We start from the raw sequence: 18,458 nt of genomic DNA, 5'->3' as shown, positions 1-18,458 counted from the left end.
TAAAAACATAAGGTATGAAATGTAAAAAGAGAAGAAAAAAAAGGGGGAATTGTAGAGGGATGAATCTGGGCTAATTAGCATTGATAACATACAGCTGTGGGCTGGCTTCAGGGGCGGTGGGTTGGCCGATGTAGGCAAGGTGCAGCTGTGGCTGGTTCTGTTAAGTGGTTGGGCAGCCAAGGAAGAGAGAGCAGGTCCTAGGTGAGGAGAAGGCAGCAGAGGGATGGGCATGAAGGGTGTGTTGGTATGAGATGGTAAAAGACCTTGTTGCAGCTTGATAGTTTGGAGAGTGCTGTGACAGGAGCCCAAATCTTTCTGGAGGCATACATGAAGGACAAGAGACAATAGCCACAAGCTGAAATAAGGAAAGTTCTGATTACATGTTGGGGGGAAAAAAATCACCAGATAAGAGTTTGAAAACACTGAAACAGGGGCCTAGAGAGGCTGTGGGATTTATGTCCTTGGAAATACTTAAAACTCAAGGGGACAGCCCTGGAAAACTCCATCTAAGTTGCACCAGCTTGGCTGTGGGGATAGGATAGACCAGAAAACCTCCAGAGATCCCTTTCAATCTAGGTTTGTCTGCAATTCTGTTTCACACAAAATCCCCTACACGTAGGACTGAAAGAAAGCCCAGCAGATCACGGTTATTTAGCCTCAAATTGGGAAAGGGGGTGAGAAAGTCTTTGTTGGTTGCTTCCTGTTACGCACCTCGTGTTACAGTACATTGTGCCATTTTAAACTGGGGTTTCACAGCCTGATTTTACATGTACAGAAAAAGCAAAAGTGAACGTCATTTGTATCTGAGTTTCCTGTAGAGGTTTATTCAAGGGGAAAAAAAAACCTCCCAAGGAAATCATAGACGTTAACCCACTGATCGTTTTCCTGAAATTAATTTAGTTTGCATTATACTGAGGGTGCAACTTTTATGCAAAGACAAGCAGGAGTGTATTGGTTGCCAAAGCAAAGCTGACTGGTTAAATCTTGGACTCTGGGGAGCAAAGCCTCAGATAAATGAAGGAAAAGATACAGTTTTCCTTTTATATATATAATTTTTTAACATATAGCACTCAAAATAAGTCTCTGGGGGCTTCAATACGTGACTTTACATTTTAATGCTTTTCCTCCACCAGATGGTTTAGATAAAAACCTATTAGTTTCATTCGTGCAAATGGTTTCATACAAAAAATGTCTATTTTTAACATTTTAGCCTCAAGGCTTGGTTTTAACTTTTTTTTTTTCCCCAGAAGTGAAGTTTTCACTAGTTTCTAATATTTTAATCATCATCATTCTTATCATCAAATAAGATTCATACCATAATGTGCTTGATGAGTCCTCTAAAAGAATTTACATCCAAAAAAGCACAATAAAATTACTTCATAAATTTGATTTATGTATCTTTTCATACAACCTTTATGTTTTTACAGTTTTCCATGAGATTAGTTATGATTATGCCAATCTCTGCAAAAGTAGTGTATATGTTCTGTCACACATAATGATGCAGACCCTTTATCTTCCTTTTTTTGTCTTTATATCATTACTGTGAGGAATACATTCAGTGTGTGAAAACTGGAGAGGGTTTACTACTGGAAACCCTAATTGCTACTACAGGCAAATCCACTCCCATTTCTGGAGGTAGGGAATTCCCCCTAGCAATGAAATTAATGTGGCTTTGCTAGGCACGTGCTGAGGGGATGTTAGGAGGGCATACATGAGTAATTTTAATTCTGTGAGATCTTTCTTTGTCATCCAAAGACCTCATTTAGAGCCAAGCAGAGCAGGACACAGAAAACACCAGAATCTCTTCATTAACACGGTCATCACCATTGATCCAGAGCAGACATTATCTGCCATTTTCTCTCATTTCAGAAGAGCTCTCCAGATGCTCAGGGGTGTCCAGTACCCATCCCATTGGTCATGCAGAGCACTAGGACCTAATTCTGGCACCCAATGGAGGCACACTGTTAAGAACCTCCCTCTGCAGTCAGAGGAGAAGGATCAGCACTTCCAATGTACACGTTATGTAAGACAAAAAGCACTCTGCCAACTTCTCTACAGCACTTGCAGAGCCTAAAAACCGATGTCTGCACTACAACTAGGAAGTAATTCTGTCTATTAGGAGTTGATCAACTGGTTGAAGAAGCTCCTATAGTTGCACTGCACAAAGTTAAGGGGTTTCATTTAGGACTAAATGTACTAATGCAGTTCCCCTGCACTGCACCTCACCACTGGCAACGTAGCAACTCACACACAAGAAGTTAGGTGCCTGAACTCATATTTAGACCCTGACAGGTATTTTGCAAGTTAAATGCATTAACTGTTAACACAGAGATTTAAAACAAACAAATAAACCTTATACGCGTTTTCCCAGATTGGGTACTTCAGCTACTGTGCCAGAAAAAACGTTGGCAAGTAGCTACGGGAAAAAGAAGGTAAGGCAGTCAGAAGCAAGAAAGGAAGGAGGAAAAGAAAGAAAACTGCATCCTCATGTGTCTTCAAGATATGGGTTTGTGCAGTATCGCATTCTGTTGGACATTCAGAGAACCTGAGGATATGTAAATAGAAACCACTCCAAAGAACAAAACTCTCCATGCAATAAGGGGATTTCCAGTCATGAGTATATTGCTTGCAGGGTTTACACCACAGGGGCAATACATTGACAGACCGTGACTTCATATATACATCACTGTATTATTATAGCTGTTAGGATGTTCAGGAGGTTGTAATTAGTGAGCATCAGGGTGTGTAAGCCCCCTGCCTTGTGCTGCCAATGCTAATCCATGTCAGTGCCTACAGGCAATGGTGGAAAATAAAACATTTCAATGAACAGCACCAGGAAAACCTAAGCCAGGCCAAGACAGCCACAAGGCCCTGTGATATGAAACAAAAGCAAACATAATCTATGGGTCAGAAATAACTGCTGATCCGAGGCTTATTTTTGTGATGCACCTCCTGCATCAAGAGAAAAATTTGGACAGGAAAGTGGCAAACAGGAGTCTTTTGTTGTCTGGGTTCTTTTTTTCCCCAAATAATCCAAACATCAGCACATCACTTAGCCATGGGCCATAGCTGGGGCACAGGCATTCCCCTCTGTGGGCACTGAGGGTTGGATAAGAGACCTCTGCCACGGAGTCATTACAACAGGAGTGGGTAACTGTCCCATCCGATGCTCCTCAATGGATGTGGATCCATTTTCCCAGGTGAAAAGCTAGTGAACTACTTTTGTCATTGATTACATCCTTGGCTTTCCATTTCACAGCAGCTAAACGTCAGAGCTTGTCCCTTCCTTGGCAGCACTGCTCCACCATAATGCCTTGGCTCCACTGCCTGCCTTCCTGGAGACCTGACCCAGGAGCACAGCAGACATCTACGCTATGGGAGATACCTCTCACAGGCTGTTAAAGAGTCTAATAATTGCCTCTTGGAAGATTTCCACACCCAAAAATTCTGCATCAGCACACCAATGCAGCAGCAAGTGGATGGGAAAAACTGCTGAGCTACCTATTCATTTATTATTCTCCCCCAACATTTTTCTGCTCTTATCTCCATCCACTCTCCATGCTTTGAAGTCTAATGGGTCATTGGCCTTTGAAGCTGGGTCATTGGCCATTGCCAACTATTTCAGTCACACCTGAAAAACTGACCATTGTGTGACATGTAAAACATCTGAGAGGGAGTAAGAACCGTCTCCATGTCTGGGATTGTATGGATTTGTATTGCAATTGTACAGAATTGTATTCCAATTGTATGGAATTGTATTCCAATTGTACGGAAGTTTTTCAGCACATTGCTTTGGCTCTGCTCACCCTTCCCTTCCCTTCATGCTCTAACGAAAGGAACTCTCATCATAGCAGCAAATAATCATTACTATGATTTTGTCACAGTGAATAGTTGTACCAGGGAAATAGATTCTAAAAGAATAATGTTCATCCAGTCAGGGAAAATGGACCCAAACCATGACCTGCATACCCTCTGAAGAGCTATTACTTGAATTACAATGAACCATTCGTTAATTAGCTGCATATCAAGAAACAGCTACTTCACCTCTCTAAACATCAGACTCATGCTGCATATTTACAAACAGAAAAAAATGTAACTCCTCATATTAATAATTTGGTGTGATTGACTTGCCTGCATTGGTTACTTTCCAAATGGTTCCTTTTATCTTGTTTGGGAAAATAAATTTATCTCGGGATTTTCATGCCTTTCCCAAAATGAATCAGATTTCCTCTTGAGAGACACATGCAAATCAAGAAACCTAAGAAAGTGTTCCTCCAGCAAGGCCCGATCCTCTACCATTCAGACTAAAGGGACTTCTGCCATTGTTTTGAATACAACTGAATTAAAAAGTAGAAAAACAACATAGACTGCAGAAATATATGAGTGAAAAATAGCACAGAATGTTACTGAATGAATGCCTTAATTCCATGCTATGGTGCATGTTTTTTCAAAAGATAAAACAGATAAAATAGGTGAAGGGGCAGAAGCAAACACTTAAAATTGATTAAGGTGTGTTTCAAGAGAGGGTTGAAATTCCCCTTTGTCCTCAAAACAGAGTCTTCTTGCCTTGTCCTCAGACAAGCCAGAGATTTAATTTGCCTCACACAAAGGAAGTGCTCCCAAAGGAATAAAGCATCCAATCTGCAATATGACATGTGAATGCTCCACCTGCTTTGGGCCACACAGAGAACCCGCCTTTCTCCTGAGGACACTGCTGCAACAAGCCCTCCATGGGGATTTAAAAAATTACAGCCTGTTATGACTTCTGGATATGAGCAAGCTTGGCCTATCAGTGGTAAAAAAACCCACAAGTAAATAAACTGTATTCTCCTAAATATTTGCGATTTACAGGATATATCAATGTTGCCAAGTAACTTAGCTCACCAGTTCACTCTTGGGCCTTGACATCTGTGTTGCTTTAAGTGGTAGCTCACTCCTGGGGTCTCTCTTGGAGTGAAGCTCCTCTTCACTCTAGGCCTGTGTGTGATTTAAAGCCCATTTCCTTATGGAAACCCTTTAGTTTTGTCCTTGAGGATGGACAAGATGGTACCAGCCCTATGCAGTACTCCAGCACTATCTCCACATGACCACCAGCCTGAAGGGGCCCACTCCCGTGACCACACACAGCCTCCCTTTCCTGCCATATGCTATAAAACCTTCATCATGGGTTTTGAGAAAGGAAACCTTCACACAAACTGATCTGCACATTGCAGATCCAGGCTGCCGTGGGGTTACTGGGGCCCCTGTGCTGAGGCTGTGTGGTATGGATGCAGCCAGCCTGCCTGAGGGGTGGCTGGCCCTGGGCTGGGGGCTGGACCACACTAAGCTGTTTGGTTTGGGGTCCCAGGATGGGTCCTTGTGGTGTGTGCCTTCAGCCACAGCTTAGCTAAAGGGACACATCCATCCCTTGCACCTTTTCTGTGCCTCATGCAAGGAATCATTGGGATCACATGGCCCTGCAGATGCGCTGGCCAGCACTGTGAGCAAGGCATCAGCCATACAGTGGTGCTGGTCTTCGCAGGAAAGACTACTGAAATTATTCTTGCTCGTCCAGTTATGCTCAGGTCCCTGTCTATTATGGAGTTGTACGTGCATATGAGGGGAAAGGAGTTTTAATTTCAATTTTAAATTTGCAAGCTATCTCTCTGAGACAGTAAAAATCATTTTTCAAATGCAATAGCACTTTTTTAATGTAGCTTGTGCCAAACATATTGTAAAAACTAAAGCAAACTGTAGATGGAATAAAATAAAACAGCTAATGGAAGAAAAAAATAGACAGTGAGGCTAAGCATTTCACAGTTTTCCAGTCGAGTATTATTATCAGTAGCACTATATTCAGCCACGTGAATTATCACCATGAGTCACACTTCATCTTATAATATGAAAAAGTCCACATTTGAAAACTCTGATCAACATTAAATGTGCACTTATAAGTAATTTCTAATTTATGTTTTGTTTCATTTTGCAACTCACAGCTATAGTGGTATCTTGATCTCAAAGCACTGAAGGGTCTGCTGTATGCCAACCAGGAATGCAGCAATCTGCAAGATGCAAATGGAGTTAGGTGGGCAGGGAGGACACACCAACACCTTACTGTCAGCTAGCTCATGTCACAGGAGCCAGAGATGGAGCTGACTGGAAGGTGAAGAGGTTTGCTACTGAGTCATAATCCTGTCATTACCCATAGATGCTTGAATAAAAGCAGAAAGTTCATACTCTTTGGGGATGGACCATGTTGTCCAGACACCAGACAGGCATGAATGGAGTGATCTGAGAAGATGTTCACTTGGAAGCGGTGACTCTTTCTCACTTTGGGGATGAAACCAGTGGCTTAATTGTTGTTTGCAGCTGAGTATCACAGTATACAACCCTGAGTGATATTCTCCTTACAGTGGGCTTCTTATCAGCTTCCGTACCTAGGACAGGTGGCACTACCACAGGACTTTTCTATCTTCAAGCCATGGAGACATAGCCCAAAGCCAGAGAGTAGTCTTTTCCAATACAGAATGAGCCAGAGAAGCAGCTGCACAGTGACCTACTGTCACGGAGCAAGACATTACCATAATAGCAGCCAGATGGTCAGGCTTTGCCTTTATTATTGGAATTATTATTCATAACACAGGAGTGCTGAGATTTCCCAGCCAAGACTGGCACTTGACAGACACATGATAAAATGCATCCTTCACCTACAGAGGTTTCAATCTAAAACATCAGGACAAGTAAAAAGGAAGGACCAAACAGGCACACAGAGAACTTCATAGTTGATTGGTGGCTCTACAGCAGAGCAGTGGCAGAGCTGGAGAGCAGGTGGGTGCAGGCACCAGGCTAGCCCTGGTGCCACGTTGCCCACCCAGCCACACTGGCCACCCCACAGCTCCAAGGGCTCACAGCTATCCAGCCTGCTTGAGACCTGTGTAGGTCCCCGTGTGAAAGGTCCACATCTCTGCTCAGGCACTTCTGCTGTGCAGTAATAAATACTAGTGCAGTAATATCAAAGTGAAGTTTCAACATGTTAAAGACAGGTTGCTGCTGGAAACCATCCTATCCTGGCTGCTCTGGATCAAATATGATAGCAAACTACTTTCGCCAGCATTTCCTTGCTTATGTTGCTGATACAAACTGGTTGGGTTTCTCTTTGCCCACTCCCATTAGAGGAAAAATCTCTCAGTAGTTAGTAAGAGTACAGAGAAACATCCACCATCAGTTAGCATGTGTGCACTGGCTTTGTCAATTGTAAACTCACAAGAAGTAACATGCGGTTGTGTTTTTAATTTTGCCAACATCAGCAAAATCAGTTTAACAGAAACAACAAGAACCTACCCACAAAGGTAAAAGCCCTGGGGCAAGAGATAACCATATGGGATATTATCAAGGTAGGTCACATTTTTCTCTAAAGTTGAGTAAACTCCTAGAACTGATAAAATCTTGCAGCCAGATTTCATTTGATATGAGAAAGCATTTGTGGGAGAGAAGCATCTGTTCATTATCACTCATGGGCTTAATTGTATGTTTCTTATCACCCAATGTTGTTTTCATACTTACCACATGCACTACCGTATGTCCAACTTCAGAAAGAAAAAAATAATGCACTGCTAAGTGACTTGTTTCAAAAAGGAAGATAGTTTCAAATAGCTGTCTTTCTTGTGAGAAAACGGAATGGGGCAAAATCTGGGGAGTGGTATCTCCTTTAGGAGTTAGACTGATGTCTTGGAGAATAGCAGACTGTTTTGAAAGACCATACAGCTCCAACGAGTTAGTTATCACCTTTCCGAGTGCTCACAGGAGTTAGCATGATTCATATTGGTCATACAAAGCAGGGAGGAGTGGCTGACACACCAGAAGGCTGCACTGCCATTCAGCAGGACCTGGACAGGCTGGAGAGCTGGGCAGAGAGGAACCTCATGAAGTTCAACAAAGGCGAGTGTGAGGTCCTGCACCTGGGGAGAAACAACCCCACGCACCAGCACAGGCTGGGGGCAGACCCGCTGGAAGGCAGCTCTGCGGAGAAGGACCTGGGAGTCCTGGTGGACAGCAAGCTGGCCATGAGCCAGCAGTGTGCCCTGGTGGCCAAGAAGGCCAGTGGGATCCTGGAGGGTATTAGGAGGAGTGTGGTCAGCAGGTCAAGGGAGGTGATCCTCCCCCTCTGCTCTGCCCTGGTGAGGCTGCATCTGGAGTGCTGTGTCCAGTTCTGGGCTCCCCAGTTCCAGAGAGACAGGGAACTACTGGAGAGGATCCAACAGGGGGCTACATAGATGATGAGGGGACTGGAGCGTCTTCCTCATGAGGAAAGGCTGAGAGAGCTGGGCCTGTTTAGCCTGGAGGAGAGAAGACTGAGAGGGGACCTTATCAATGCATACAAATATCTGGAGGGCAAGTGTCAGGAGGATGGGGCCAGGCTCTTTTCAGTGGTGCCCAGTGACAGGGCGAGGGGCAATGGGGTACAAACTGAAATGAAAGCAGTTCCTTCTGAATATGAGGAAGAACTTCTTTCCTTGAGGGTGACAGAGCCCTGGCACAGGCTGCCCAGAGAGGCTGTGGAGTCTCCTTCTCTGGAGACATTCAAAACCCACCCGGACACAACTCTGTGCAACCTGCTTTAGCAGGGGCTGGACTGGATGATCTCCAGAGGTCCCTTCCAACCCTGACTGTTCTGTGATTCTGTGATTTTTGCCTGGAAAGGAACACTTAGCCTTTTGTCTCAATTACAAATAAAATAAGCAAGCAAAACATAACAAAACAATTTCAAATTTCTCTTGAAAAAGCATATTGCAGCTCAGAAACAAAAGTGAATTAAGGGTGAGAGGCAAAAATCAGTAGGAATACAGAAAAAAAGAAAGGAGAACAAATTTATATGAGAGGTGATGACATTTGAGAGATTTTGTTGATTCTTTCTTGCAGGACTGCCCTCCCCTCCATGCCTTTCACCTCTCACCTCATGCTCTGCTCCCAGACTCAGGTCTGTGGCTTGAGCTCTGGTTTCCACTCAAAGCCTTCAACATCAGAAAAAGAAAAAAAAAAGCTCACTAAATTCTTTTCAAATCACTTTTCCTACTTTCCCATGGAAAAAAAAAAAAATCATTGAAGGGCTGAAGTAGTCCTTTCAGTGTGAGTTTAATTAATTGAAGCAAGAGAGTCCCCAGGAACCCTGTCATAATTCCCATCAAAAACACTGTAGTAAGTAACCCCGTAGCTATAGTTGAGGGATTTTTTTCATTACTGTTTCAGTGTCAACCCTTCAGAATTCCTTTTTGTATTTCAGTCATGACTCAGCTGATTTAGGTACATTAATTCCTCCTTTCTTCCTTTGCGCTCTCCATATTGTTCTGTATTTCCTAACAATATGGACATGAAATTCATGCTGTGAAAGATGAGAGGTAATCTCTGATAGCTACTTGAAAACTCAAGTTAAAAATAATCTCATGGCACAAAGGGCTGCTTTTTCTTGTTCTGTAGATTTGTACTCAATACTGGTCACATGATAAGGAGTTTACTAAGATGTTTATTTCCCCACATATGGCCATCGCAGTGTGCTATTGCGCTACACTCAGGAGTAGCCATCCACTGCACTTCCACGACACATTGCGTTAAAATAAGTAAGCAGGCACAGTACAAGTGACATCTGAGGATTTCCTCTCCCTAATGCTCTAAGAAGCTTAAGTTCCAAAAAGTGTTTACCCAAAACCCTCATTATCACAGACATTGAGAATTAGGTGGCTAGGTCACTCCTTTTTTTTTTTTTTTTTAATAAATGGAAACACCCACATTTGCCTGGCTGTGGTCAAGGCAGCAAGATGGAGAGTTTTGAACATTTATCTCCTTTTGGCATGGACCCCTCTGGCAACCCTTCCTGTGCTCACAGTCTGGTTGCTCCTGTCAGGTCCCAGAGACACTTTGGTTTGGTATCCTGCAGGAAGACACTGTCCCTGGCTCCCCATCTTCCTTTCAGCCCCTGCTGCAGGCACTGAGCTGCGCAGAGTACATACAAGCTGGTCTGGGGAACATTTCTCCCCTCTTTCACCTCCAGGATTAGTACACCCCAAGCTTGCCTTCATCAATTTTTAAGCTGTCTTGACTGAAGTTACTGCAAATCCATTAGATTTTGGACTCGAGGAGGAAATACTCTAAAATGACCTGGAGTACCCACTGTACTCAACATTTTGTTGTTAAGATATTAGCTTAATTTTCCTGTTTCCTCTGTCCTCCAAGTATCACAGGATAGAGTGTCCTGCATATGCTGACACTGGCTCTAACATAGAGCTTCATGACCCTGGCTGTGCCTCCTCATCTCCCACACCCTGCTCCCACCAACCATAATTTCTTGCTGCTGGAACTATCAGAGATGAGTATCCTTCAGGGCAGAGAAAACTCTTCATTCGCCTGGTGGCCCTGGCCCCAGTGGTACTTTTAAGCTCACGTCCCCAAACTAGGCTTTTATGATCCTGTGCTTCCCCACTTCTTCACATTCCTTTTGCCTGTAAACCAGACCAGCATCACTTACAGGGCTTTGTCACAACTCACTTGATTCTGTGTCATTTCAGTTCTTTATTAAATCCAAGCAGCTGTAGTAATATTATGCTATGTTTTCACAGTTCAAATAAAAAAAAAATAAATCAGGAAATATAAAAATGAAGTTTTCAATAGATGCTTTTAGTTGCCTGCAATGTAAGTATGTTTTCCTATAGCTGTTGACCATGCAAAAACAATACAGCATATCAAGATACTCATTTAACCAGAAAAAGAGAACACAGAAGAGTTTGTAAATGTTCCCTGCAGCCAGGGCACTGTTTCTGTAGGAAATTTAATTTTCACTTCCTTTGAATTTTTATGTTTTTCCAATGCAGATTTTGTGGGTTTGCATTTCATTTCCTGTTTTGGGTTGATTTGAGAAAGTTATTGATTCTTTTGACATGAACCCCTAAGGGGCATTTTTATGATGTCCATTTTCCAGAGCACCCTTTCCTTGACTCATCTAAACACTGCCCTTAGCTATTATCAGCTAAATAGAAAATAGTTTCTTCCAAGATTCTTTACGTGTAGTTTGCCATTTTCTTTCATAACCTCAGAATTTAAACTTAGAAAACATTTTTCAGAGTCTTTTTTATATTTTCTACAGTTCCTTGAAAAGTGAGTATTTACGTAGTCCCTTGCTTACAGTCCTCAGTTCCCAAAGAAAGAAGGCAAAAGTTTTTCTTGGGAAACTTTGTCTTTACTTCCCATTAAAAGGCAAAATCCAATGGTCACCAATTGATGGTTATCCAAATGACGCATCTCATTTACTTCAGGGATCATGCAGTGTGGCAGGCGGTGCCTCCACTCCAGCTGAAAACTTCTCTCCTGGCAGAATAAAGAAGCCTTTCACTCCCCATTGCTAGTGCTCCGACAGGGGATAAATCCCCACATCTACCACACAAATCTGTTTCTTTACGCTTTTCCAGAATGTAATGCAAGTGAGAAAGCAGCCCTCCCGACAGCTACTTACAAGCACTAACTGGAAGCACAGAGAAGCAGTTCTCCAACTGGTATTTAAAGCCACTTTCAGCATTGGGAATGCACAGCAAGGGGGTAGCAGCTGACACCATTGTTATACAGTCAAGGCACCAATGCCCCCTCCAAGGGTATTAATAATTGTATTCTTCTATATTAAAATAATAGTAAAAACTATCAAATCAAATGATGAAGGTAAACATGAAGCTAATCAGGAAGAGATTTAGGAGTTGCAGTATAATTCCCCCAAAGCCCCTAGCCTAATTAGCAAAGAAGATAAACTGGTTGACAGATTGCACAGCTAGAAAAACATAAAGCAAAGAAGGCTATAATATTTATTATTACTGTATAAGACAGAGATTAGACCCCCAACCTATGTACAGATCTAATCACCATCCCCTGGAAAGGATAATAGCCAGCCCTGCGAGTCTGGTTTGACAAATTAATCCAAGTCTGATCCAAATAAAGAGTTTTGTAGTTTTCAATGAAAAATTAACTCCCTGGCTGTGCAGTGGAGACATTGCCACATGCACTAACGGCACTGTTACAGAGACAGTGCTGCATCGAGTCTGTGCTCAAGGGTCTGTTAAACAGCACATGGATCGGCGTTGCAGCAAGGGCAAAGAATATATGTATTTGTGAGGCATTGGTCATCATAGGACATAAAACCTAATCCCAGGATGTAGACAGTACAAAAGGTGGGTTGATGAAGGTGGTCATCCTCTAATTCCTGGCCTTCTTGAAGGACATCCATATATCTCAGAAAGGTTCTGGTGAGGAAATTTCTCACCCTGAGTATCCCACAGTGTAGAAAAAAAATCACACAAAACAGATTTTGTTACATATTTGTTCCATGGTGTGGCAATCTGATAGCAACATGAGAAAGAAGCAATATGATCAGTAGGTGAGACGTCATACAGACAACCATGTTTTGTCCATAAAACGAAAGAGTGTATGGAGCTGTGGGAGCTTGGGAAGCCTCAGAAAACTGTGAGAACAAAAAGCAAAATTGGAGAAAAGGATCTACCCAGCCAAACAACAATGGGGAAAGGGCAGGCCTGAATTTTTTTCCATGTAATGGATTAGGTTTGCTAGTTTGTGTTCTGTAAGAGCTCTAAGGATTTCAAGCCCTTCTGTGTATTTGAGGAAATGTCATGGCCATTTACTTCAGGGCCATGGTCAATATGGCAGTCCCTCACAGAATGTTAACAAATGTTGTCCATATTATAGGCTTTACTTTATTCACCTGAACGGTACAAAACCTACATGCTTATATATCAAGCAAGCACAATTTCTGCTGCAGGCTTTTAATGAGGTGTAGAGGAAGACTGAGGCTACAAAGCTCAGCAGTTTGCTGAAGCAGATTCCTACTTTTTATGTATCTAGACTCCTGAAATGAAAGCCTTCACGTGGAGTTAGGCAGATAAGCACTCAGTGCAATCTCAGGGCAAGGTAGGTGTGTCGGAACAGCTTTCACAGTGGCTTTCAGCAGCCTGAGAGAGTTTGGGTAGTTACTAGGAGAACCTGAGGACAGAAGTAGGTCTGAAGTCCTGCTCATCTCCTCCCTTTTAGCACGTGGTTCCGTGCTGCCAAGAGACACTGTCAGACACTGGGTTTTCTCCAAACTGCTTTCTAAAAGCACTCAGGAGGGACCAATCCCTCTTCGCAGATGACAGCAGCCTCAGTAGTCTTTGGCCAGAGAGCAGAAAACCTGAGTCCATTTTCTGCCATTTCCAAAAAGGACACCAATCCATTGTCCCACCCCAAGTTACAATGTCCCCACCACAGGACTAAAGGATTTCCCTCAGTAGAAGTAGTGGAGATGATATTCTTGAAGTGAAGCTCTAGCTATGAGCAACCATTTGTGTAAAATGTGCAGATGCCCTTGGGATTAGGCAGCATTACCACAATATTTGACTGTTGCGTTTAACTTGGAAATTAGGCTAGACTGGGAATCTAACCCAATTTTCTACCTATATCTAATCCTCCCTTCCCAGACTGTGTAGAATTCAGTGTAATCTTCCTTTTCAGTTTTCAGTCTGAACGCGTTTCCCAGTTTTGGCCAAAGAGCAGAATTTTTCAAGAGATCCTTTCCCACCCTTCTGAGATTAAAGCATTTACTAATGCAATGTGGTGTGTGTGCCCTCCTTTGTGCCTGTATCCCAGTGATTTACAGAAGTGACACTATGTCATTGTCCAGCTGTCTTTTGAACAGCTGGGCTTTACAACAGTACAGACAAATAGCTGAGGAGAATACAGGCTTTTATAATACTATGAACACAATATTTAGAAAACAGAAATTATGAAAGATCCTTATTTTATTCCAACAGCTAAGTGTTTAGCTGAAATTCATATTTGATAGGACTAGATAACTAGCAGCCAGTCCTTAATGTAACTGCCTAAAATGCTGTTATGCTTGTGCTATGCAAAGATTATATGTGGTGATAACCACACACAGATCCTGAGAGAGGGGAAAAAAATTATCATAAACCACTTTCTGGAACTAGTAAATAAAGAAAAATACAACAGAAGTATAAAGATAAAAGTGAAGGAGATTTAAAGGTAGATTTTTTCCCAGAAAGGGTCACTCCACTGAATCTAAATCATCTCCAAGCTACAGTTAAGGAAAAGTTATCAGGAAAAATGTTGTCGGGGCACTAAGTCTGGTAAAGGCACATAAGGCCCATTGGTGCACTCAGAGTGCACACCCATCAATACAAATTGTTTTACTATGTGTAAGGTTGTTCTGCTCTTAGGCTGTCTCAATAAGGCTGCCTCTGGTGCTACTAAGTAAATAGATCTTGGCGTGCCATCCAGTCCCTCTAAAGAATGGTACTAAATAAAGCCACTCGGTTTTGTTTAACTAGAATCAAAGATTATCTAGAGAGAAGATACCACTGTGATCACTTAACCTGCCCTCCTGCCTGTACTGTACAAGCCTATCTGATTCACGCTCTGCTGCAGGTGCAGGCACAGTCCTAAATGCTGAGCCATGAGCAGATGGCACAGGAGAGATGACTCCGGTACTAATTGCTTATCCCACGCAAATAGAACAGCTCCTGGCTCTAAGAGGCTCTGTGTGTGCAGAAGGTACAAAAATGGTGGGTTTTCGTCTCCTGCCAGACAGTGAAATAAATATGCTGGACTGGAGGGAAGAAAGTTGTGGGTAAGATTTGACTCAGCGATCAGCCACAGGACTTCACTGTGTTGGTTCCTGCCCATAATGAAAAACACTTTAAAGAACATGTGATCTTAACTGAGATATTTCCAGATGACTTCACCACGGATTTTGGTAAACAATTTAGTTGTGTTTAACTACCACAGACTGTGTGTGTGTCCTCAACTTCTCGGCACTGGATAAAGATCTACACATTCACATCCAGACCGAAGAACCATCTATTCTGTCCTGTTTTCCCCCTGCAGTTGGCTGTGGACTGTGACCAAAGGCATACTCCTATCTGCTCCCTGTTGAGCTGAACAGAGAGAGCTCTCGCAGTCCCCATCTTTCTCCAAGGTATGTTTACTTGTCCTTTTGTATTTGTCATGACTCTTCCCTGAGTGCTCTCCAAATTCTAAACATTTTCCCAGGGCTGCAGAGAAAACAGTAACACGGGATTGTAGTAAGTGTTGGATTCATGCCAGTTGAAGGGGGAATATAATTTTTCAGCTCTTAAGATCACTTTGTCTACGTAAGTCCAAGGATCACATCAGCACTGCAGCCCACTGCCACACAATATGCACTTGTACCGATCTGAGCTGTTTTTTCACAGCTTGGTGACTCCCTCTGCACAGAGAGCTGACTTGAGTGACATTACATGTGACTGTCTGAAAACTTGCTTCCACTGAGCAGCTCACCCCTTCCTTTTCATCACGTGCCTTTCCCACAGTTTCCCTGTCATCTGCAAACCCAGTCAGCAACAACAGAGATATGAAATGGTTCCAGATCTGCTCCCAGTGGGAAGAAGTAACTCTGCCCAACACATTCCCCTCATTTGCAAGGACTGGTTATAAAGTTTCCTATCGGTTATTTTTGCCACATTACTTTTTATCATTCCAGCTTTCGCCCTGAAGGTTGTGCTGAACCCTGTCAAAAACTTCCAGAAGTCAAGCATCATTATGTTTATCACCCAACTTCACCGAAAAAAACCCTATCAGGTTGATCAGACAGGATCTGTTTTCCATCTGTGCATGTGAATTGCTGTTAACTAGATTAGCACTAGATTAGCACTTAAAAGGAACTGTAGCACAGAACTATATTAGCATTTTGGTTTGCTTATCCTATGTCAGCTGTTTATTATTTGAACAGGAAGAGGCTGATAGGCCTGTAATTGCCTAGACTATTCCTCTTACCTATTAAAATACAATGGTAACTTTAAAAAATGTCTAATGGAATTTTTTTAGTGCTCCAAGACTGACTAAATTTCAGCATTAATGTTCATTGAGTTCCTTTGCCAGCTCTTTTAAAACTCATGGGTATGGGATGACCAGATTGCTGATTTGAAAATATCTTCTTCCACAGCTGTTCTTTAACATACTCTTCAGTTACAACTGGAAAGTACGTATCTGATGTTGACATATTCTACACTGTACGCTGTACATACATATAAATAGAAATGCTTCCCTTTTTTTACAGTACTATTGGACTGACAGACCTTACCATATTTGCATTAACAAAACCCAGAAAAAAAAATCGTATTATTTTTTCACATTTGGTTGTTTGAAAAATTCTTAGGTATGATTAATGTTTATTGCTAGCAATTTCTTCTTTCTCCCAATAAAAAGAGGGGTAATTTAAATTTTTTTCTTCAAGCAAGTTTGAGTTAGTTAGGCTTTTCTTTTCACTTGGGAAATGTAGCTTCTGGGCTATTTCATACAATGTTCATAGACATTTGCAATTAATAATTCACATCAATTACTTACTACAACTTTTTTTTTACAAATTTTTGGAAATTAGTTATTTCCATATTTCTGGTGTCCTGAAACTGTTGCAATGTAACAAATTATTTGGATTGCAATCAGTTTATTGATGGCTTTAAAATTAAAAGAATTTGGAGGGAGTCATGAAGGCAAATAGAGGTGTCTCCTGTTCAATGTAATAAATAAAAAGAGTGGAGCCAGTGCTGTGCAAGAGATGTGTGTATCCAAAAAGCCGTATCAACAAAGCAATTTTTGCACTCTGACCAGATATTATTGATCAGAAGTAGCTTCAGAGACAGTACTTCTGAATGAAGCTGAATGCCTCTTCTGAACCGAAAATGATCTTCAGTAAAACTTGCCAAAATAACTCCCAACTCACTACTGAGAGTGCCTGTGGGAAGAGATCATCTAGTCATTACGTGATCATGCTATTAGTGTAGAAGATTTGCTCACTGTAGAGAAGGCATTATGGTTATCTCACCCCCATTTGTGGTGATCAACCCACGGGATACACAGATTTTAAAGGGGTTACAATTTCTTTGTGCTGTAAACCCTGCTGGGTCACGGACACCTGTTTCTAGATATTCCTAAATGTCATATGCTGGCCAAGGAAAGACTATCTGAAAGAATTCTTAGAAATTCTGTCTTTTTCTGAGTACTCAAAATGGCAGGTTTTTATCACAAATTTTGTCAAGATTTACAGTTATACTAGCATTTTCAGTTACACTTTACCATTGTTCCCTGCTTCACTCAGTCAGCTTCATCAGCCATGATAGTTGCCAAGCTATATTAGTAACCGCATCAAGAAGTGTAGAAGCAGTAGGGGAATGAACAACCAGCAGTTTATATGCAACCAAAGTAGGTCTATTGATTTCAATTGAATGTATATTCTTTCACTTAGCTGGGGATCTGACCCATTGTCTCTGCAAATGGAAGTACTCATGAGCTTGACAATAATGACATTGTTCATCAATGACATGTTTTATAGCTCTTCTGGGTGTTGTTTATTTGGCTTTCCTTAGTCCAATTTTAATCACTTAACTCAGCGTTTTCATAGTGGAATGATGCCTATAAGCCAATAATGTCTTTTTAGATCTGAGAAGAATCTTTTTGACATGAGAAGAAAGACTGTTTTTTTCTTTGTGCTACTCAAAGCACAGAAATGATTTTTTTTCTATTACTTGTTACTGTTGTCAATATTTATTTGGTTCCACATTTGCAGCTGGGCAGATGTGAGTTTTCCTGTGCTTTTGTGTACAGGGGAACAACTTTTTTTGTGATGAAAGGAAGAAAGCAGTGAAATTGGCTTTGCCAATACTTTTCACATGTACACAAAGGAAACACCTTTTATACATGTGTGTATGTATATATATGTGCATACACATAAATATGCATATGTATTTATATATATGCATGTGTGTGTATATATGTGCATACACACACACAATCCTTTTTCATGTGTTACACGACAACAAACAAAATAACAAGCAGGTTCTTCTTCAAATAGGTGTGTTGGGGTCTATAGCTGGCACTATGGATTCCACAAGCATGTGCAAACACTGTTATCATATTAAAACCAGTGATAAACAATCATAAATTAAATCTGTGATGAAATATTTTGTCTGTTGCATTTAAGTTAAGATTTTGCATCCAGATGGCTCATGGGCTAGGAACTTGAAAATGTGATTTCTCTTTCTAGAAGACAGGAGAGCAGCACAGAGAGAAGATACATAAAACCAGATGGGCATAGTCTTGGGTGACCTGTTCTAGTTGACCCTGCTTGAGCAGGGGGGTTTGGACTAGACAGTCTCCAGAGGTGCCTTCCAAACTCATCTAAACTTGTGGTTCTGTGAAGCATCATCCTTTATTTCCTGAGAAGAAAACCCCACATTTCTTAGCCAAGTTTTAGGGGATTTCTATCAGTCTCGGGCTCCAGCAAGACACCAGAAGGGATGAGACAGAACAGCACTGAGTGGGTGAAGGTCCAGAAGTGAGTCAGAGAATGAGAAAGACTGTGGTGTATTACATTTTCTAAAAATATAACTGTGGCTCCAATT

Source organism: Falco naumanni, chromosome 3 (genome assembly GCF_017639655.2).
Source record: "Falco naumanni isolate bFalNau1 chromosome 3, bFalNau1.pat, whole genome shotgun sequence".
Taxonomy (NCBI): domain Eukaryota; kingdom Metazoa; phylum Chordata; class Aves; order Falconiformes; family Falconidae; genus Falco; species Falco naumanni.
This window is presented reverse-complemented; position numbering follows the sequence as displayed.